This window comes from Sinocyclocheilus rhinocerous, unplaced genomic scaffold (assembly GCF_001515625.1).
Source record: "Sinocyclocheilus rhinocerous isolate Xijiao unplaced genomic scaffold, SAMN03320098_v1.1 scaffold2975, whole genome shotgun sequence".
Taxonomy (NCBI): Eukaryota; Metazoa; Chordata; class Actinopteri; order Cypriniformes; family Cyprinidae; genus Sinocyclocheilus; species Sinocyclocheilus rhinocerous.
The window spans coordinates 36,438-42,087 of NW_015647017.1; the positions used below are offsets into that span (position 1 = coordinate 36,438).

At 41.2% G+C, this 5,650-nt stretch overlaps 1 pseudogene; it reads left to right on the forward strand.

The window, feature by feature from the left end:
- The first annotated feature begins 2,150 nt into the window (after nt 1-2,150).
- Nucleotides 2,151-5,650, forward strand: part of LOC107708262 (volume-regulated anion channel subunit LRRC8D-like) — a 9,320-nt pseudogene continuing 5,820 nt past the window's right edge.

Sequence of the window (5,650 nt, forward strand, 5' to 3'; positions counted from 1 at the left end):
TGAGTGGGGGGAGTGCAGGGGGGTTTCTCCTGAAGTTCACTATCTTCTCCACTGTTTTGAGCGTGTTGAGCTCCAGGTTGTTGTGACTACACCAGACAGCCAGCTCTTTCACCTCCTGTCTGTAAGCAGACTCATCTCCGTCCTTGATGAGGCTGATGACTGTAGTGTCGTCCGCAAACTATGAAAAGCTTATAATTAATGGAATCTTAAAAATGTCTAATTAAAATGAATTAAAATGTGTTAATGTGACCACCAACACTAGAGAACCATGAACATGTACATATTGTTAAATTATTGAAATCTCAGAGGGACTTACAGTAAATATTTTAGGTCAAAGGGGTTTGACTGACAAAAAAGCTTGGGAATCCACATATGTTTATTCATGTTTGTTCAGTGTTTAGATTGCATATTTATAGGTCTCATGTGTGTAAGTGGCAGGTTCATTTAGAAAGTGAAATTTAAAAGAAAAAAAAAGAACTGGGGTGAATAATTATGAGTAATATGTAATCATGTAATCCATAAAAAAGTAACTGTAATATGATTATGAGCACTATAAAACGTAATATACTCTAATTACGAGTACTTGGTTTTTGGAATCTGATTACATAAACCAGATTTCATGCAATCAGTTACTTCCCAGCACTGTTGACATGACAATAATTCGGTTTCCTGCACAACATTACTTTAATGCTATGATTTTTTTCAGTTGCTTCTAGAAACTTGTACATTGACACAGTGCTTTCAAAAAGTGTCCTTGTGATTGGAGTTACACTCATATATAATTGTAACAAAAAAAATATTAAAACAATCAAAATGCAATTATCATAAGCACAGCCTAAAACTTCAAGTACATTTATTTGACATAAACATCATTCAGGACATAATTTTAATTTCCATGCAAAAGTCTCTAAGTCATTCAATGACACAAAATCAGATTTTCAAGCACTAAAATATAAAGTCCAAAGGCGCTTCATCATTTAAATTGACTATTTAGCGCCACCTGCTGTTCACATGTGCTGACAATGACAGTGATCTTTCTCAAAGATCTGACAAACTGAGCGAAAATATAAAACCTGACATTTACATATAAGTTTCATACTGTTTATTTCTGTGTATTTCTTACAAATCCAGTGGCTAGCTGGCATCTTATGATGTGAATGCGGCTATTGTATGCAGGTTGTCATGGAAACATCAAAGCAGCTTCTGGGGCCCCTCTGTGTCGAAGTTAGTGAAGTTGGACACGTATTGTTGAACAAACCGGCCTGCGCCGGACTCGAGTGCAAGAAAACCTGGGTTTTAATGCATGAAAGCTTGGCTTTAGAGTTGAAAACGTTGACAGTTACAGTACATCACAGTAAGTACATTTCATTTTTATTTTTGCATGTAGACTGTCTGCAGTATTTGCCTTTCTGGTCATACGTGACTTCTGAGCTCAGCTGACTGTCACATCACCTCAGCTAAATATGTCGAATCATGGGTGAAAAAAATCCCACAGATGCACATTTAAAGGAGGGTCTCATTCCTAGAGACCAAAATGTTAGAGACACTTTGTAAGTCAGTAAACAAACACCTAGCAACCACCTAGAACATCCTAGTAGGCACATAGCAACACGCTAACAACCATTCAGATCAACTTAGCAACTGCACAGCAATGTACTAACAACCACTTAATTGGAACACCCAAGCAACCGCATGGCAACACACTAACAACCATTCAGAAAACCCTAGCAATTGCATAGCAACGTACTCACAACCACTTAAAACACCCAAGAAACTGCATAGTAACACACTGACATCCACTCATAGCAGCCACATAGCAATGCACTAACAACCACCAACAACACCCTAGCAACCACATAGCAACACACTAACAAACACTCTGAACCTCTTAATAACTTAATTGCAACACCTGAGCATTGTGACAGTGAGTTTGCATTTAAATCACGTTTAAAACAAACATTTAAATTAAGATACATTTACCCAAGTTTAAAAATGACTTAATGATAAGATACTAAGTCTTTTTTTCTGAAAAATGTAAGCAATTTTTTATTTTTTTTTTGCAGTGAATTGTTAGATTCTTAAATCTAATAAAATGTTACATTGATTTGAATAGTGTTTTTAAAAAAATGTCTTCCTCTCTCTGACTGTAGATGTTCACACTGTCTGAGCTGTGGTCCGGCGGTGAACGTCAGGCCAACTATAAGCTGCTGAAGCCATGGTGGGAGGTCTTCATGGACTACCTGCTGGTGCTCATGCTGATGGTGTCCATCCTCGCGGGAACGCTCCAGCTGTCACGGGACGGAGTCGTGTGCGTCCCTGTACACTCCGCTTCCACTAACTACAGCTCTCCCATAGAGCCTGTGTCTGAATATATTTTTAGTAGTACACCAGAGTCACCCAAGATCCATGTGAAGGGACGACGTACCAACCTTGACTCCCAGCAGTACATCTACATTAGCCAGGTTTGCTATCACGAGGCATTACCCTGGTACTCAAACTTTTTACCGTATGTGACTCTGCTCCATACTTTGGTTCTCCTGGCCAGCGACTGCTTCTGGTTCCACTTCCCGCTCACGTCTGCTTGCATCGAGCACTTCCTGACGCTTCTCGCCAAATGTTGCGAATCGCCCTGGACGACAAAAGCGCTTTCTCATACGGCCAAACTGGACACTCGCTTCTCAGAGATAGAACAAGCAGTGCAAGTTCAGGTAACATCTTCGTACAAAACGCACAAGTCACGTCTGGACTCGGGGACGGACAGCCCTCTGCTGGCGGGGACTGATAGTGCGTCCACTATAACACAACCGTCTCCATGTCCCTCAACGTTGTCCCATTGCTCAACGCTCTCCACTCTGTCACTCACGGAGCCGGTTCTTCCGGTGCAAGTGGTTCTGGACACTTCCAGACAGGGAGCCACGTTGGACCGCAGCGACAGAGAGCAGGCCAGAGCGCTTTTCGAGAGAGTGCGCAGGTTTCGTGCTCACTGCGAGAGTTCAGATGTTATATATAAGGTGAAGCCCAAAATATACTGACACCTTGTGGAACAACTGATTAGAGCAAGACCATGTTAATGCGCATGTGAGACCTGCTTGTGTAAAGATCGAATGGTGCGCGTACTATTTTGGTGACGAAATTTGCATCATGCGCACTGTGCACGGACCCTCAGGTATGTATAAAAACTGAAGTATACTTTGGCCTTAAAGGGATAGTTCACCCAAAAATGAAAATTACCTCATAATTTAACCCTCAAGCCATCCTAGGTGTATATGACTTTCTTCTTAACGACGAATACAATCGGAGTTATATTTTAAAATGTCCTGGCTGTTCCAAGCTTTATAATGGCAGTGAATGGGTGATATTCAATAGTCCAATAGGAGTACAATAAACTGCACCAATCCATCATAAGAAAATGCTCCTCAAGTCATATACACCAAGGATGGCTTGAGGGTGTGTAAATCATTGGGTAATTTTCATTTTTGGGTGAACTAACATGCAAGCCAGTTCTCATTCAAGCAAATTCTTATTCAGAAATTGCAATGTCCCTTTAAACCATGATGTAAAAAGGCTGTTTTTTTTTTTTTGTTTTTTTGTTTTTTATATATATATATATATATTACAAATATTGCATCTCTTCTTGTAGGTATACACATCTTGCTGCTCTTTCTGTTTGGTCTGCTGGGCATCTATGCCCTGTTCTGGATCTTCCACAAGTATGGGTGCCCCAAGACACGAGAGGACTGTGTCCATGTAGTCTGTAGTCTTTCTCCATGTGTGAGTGTCGAGAGATTCTGGTGATTGGACTAACGTGTCTGTTTGTGTTCCAAGAACCAAGAACTAAATGCAAATAGTTAGCAACAGGCCACCTTTTCAGTGGCATTGGTATGTTTTCCATGCGATTTTTCCATAGGGATTTTAAAAGTCTTTTAAAAGCATTTTAAGCCATGAACCAAACCAGACAGCTTGAAGGTGAATCACAACATTACAAACTTTTATTTAAATCAAAAATGGATTTGAGAATTGGACAAAAAGACAAAGGTACAAGACTTTATGTGCTTTATGTTCTGGCTTTAATGAGAAAAAGAACTACAATCCCATGAAGCATAATGAATGGCATGATCAAATTCAGAACGATTGAGAAATATACAACTATTTATTTAAAATGGTTGATTATATCTATAGAAAAAAAATATTTTAAATTATTGCAAAATAAAACTTGATTATTTAATTTGCATACCATCAATTAAAGGTGCAGTAGGAGATCTTGGAAAATGCTAACTTTAGCCTGATAGCACTGAAAGCGAACGTCCCACCCTCCCTGCAATCGCCGTCCAAAGCCACACCCCCTGAACGCATATACGCTCACAGACCAGAATACCAGAGACAACATTACTACAATAGGCTACATCAGCGGTTCCTAATTCCAGTCCTCGCACTGGATGTGAAGACGTGTGTGATGTGTGTGAAGACACTGCGCAGCGCAAATCCGTGAATGAATGTTCTGAAGTGACTTCAACGGATTTCCCTTGCTCAGGGAGGAGGGAGCAATGAACACTGTGTAGGGATCATATCGATCGGAACACAGTTCATGCACGTAGCTCACTTCTAACGAGCTGGTTATCTGAATCGGGTGTGTTAAGTCCCTCAACTCCCATTGCTCAACGCTCTCCACTCTGTCACTTTCTGACGCTTCTCGCCAAATGTTGCGAATCGCCCTGGACGACAAAAGCGCTTTCTCATACGGCCAAACTGGACACTCGCTTCTCAGAGATAGAACAAGCAGTGCAAGTTCAGGTAACATCTTCGTACAAAACGCACAAGTCACGTCTGGACTCGGGGACGGACAGCCCTCTGCTGGCGGGGACTGATAGTGCGTCCACTATAACACAACCGTCTCCATGTCCCTCAACGTTGTCCCATTGCTCAACGCTCTCCACTCTGTCACTCACGGAGCCGGTTCTTCCGGTGCAAGTGGTTCTGGACACTTCCAGACAGGGAGCCACGTTGGACCGCAGCGACAGAGAGCAGGCCAGAGCGCTTTTCGAGAGAGTGCGCAGGTTTCGTGCTCACTGCGAGAGTTCAGATGTTATATATAAGGTGAAGCCCAAAATATACTGACACCTTGTGGAACAACTGATTAGAGCAAGACCATGTTAATGCGCATGTGAGACCTGCTTGTGTAAAGATCGAATGGTGCGCGTACTATTTTGGTGACGAAATTTGCATCATGCGCACTGTGCACGGACCCTCAGGTATGTATAAAAACTGAAGTATACTTTGGCCTTAAAGGGATAGTTCACCCAAAAATGAAAATTACCTCATAATTTAACCCTCAAGCCATCCTAGGTGTATATGACTTTCTTCTTAACGACGAATACAATCGGAGTTATATTTTAAAATGTCCTGGCTGTTCCAAGCTTTATAATGGCAGTGAATGGGTGATATTCAATAGTCCAATAGGAGTACAATAAACTGCACCAATCCATCATAAGAAAATGCTCCTCAAGTCATATACACCAAGGATGGCTTGAGGGTGTGTAAATCATTGGGTAATTTTCATTTTTGGGTGAACTAACATGCAAGCCAGTTCTCATTCAAGCAAATTCTTATTCAGAAATTGCAATGTCCCTTTAAACCATGATGTAAAAAGGCT